Here is a 984-nt window from a genome sequence, read left to right on the forward strand (position 1 = left end):
ATAGGAGTGTGGAGAATTTAGAAAAAAAAAAAAAAAAAAAAAAAAAAAAAACAACCCAAACAAACTTGTGATCATACGAAAACAAATCCCACAAAGGCCATGAGGCTTCTAGTGTCTTCTTAAAAATACTCTCAAGGCAGGCTAACCTCTGAGAGATTTTCCTTGCATTATCCAAAGGTTTCCTGTTGTAACTTTGAGAGAAATTATAAATGTAACTTATGAAACAGGAAATCAAGACATTCCCTTGGAATTAGTATCAAAAGGTCTGATCTCAGGGACCCTANTTGCTTTGTGTCTTATTTGTTTGCTGTCCAGGACTCTTTTGGGTCTTAAAGGAAAAAAAAAAAGCTTCATTTTCAGCCAATAAGTGAGCACTTTATCATGTGCATTTTAGCCTCTTATTGAGTCAGATTATATAAAAAGCTGGCTTTGGATATCAACAAAGGCGAAACAGAAAAGACTCAGTACTTGAGATACAATCTCGGGCTTAAACATTCACTTACGAAAAACTATCTGGCTTTAAGAACAGTAAATGAGCTTTCCAGGTGGCTAAGCTACCTCACAGTGGAGATGTATTTATTTTGATACTAAATATGGACGTTGTTTGGAAAAAGGATCGCAGTTACGCGAGGAAGCATCGCATTTTGGGGCGGAGGCCATCTCAACGTCTGCTGGACCATCTTTAAGGTAAAGACGGTTAGGTCAACCCTCGTTACGGTGCCCCTTTACCTTGTCCCTTATTTAAATCAACAGACACTTGATCCAGGGCGCGGATCCAAACGGTCCGGCCGGTTGTCTAAGTCTATTCTTTCCATGACAAACTCCTCCAAGTGACTCCCTCGTAAACGGATGCAAATACTCCTCTCTCCAACTCTATTCATTCTCTCCCTCAGAGTGGGAAATGCCTTTCTCCGGGGGCGCTGGGCTAGGCGGACGATAGCAGGGTGACTTCCCAGAAGGGAGCTTTTTTGTGCCCGAGCCACT

Source organism: Crocuta crocuta, unplaced genomic scaffold (assembly GCF_008692635.1).
Source record: "Crocuta crocuta isolate KB4526 unplaced genomic scaffold, BGI_CrCroc_1.0 scaffold224, whole genome shotgun sequence".
Taxonomy (NCBI): Eukaryota; Metazoa; Chordata; class Mammalia; order Carnivora; family Hyaenidae; genus Crocuta; species Crocuta crocuta.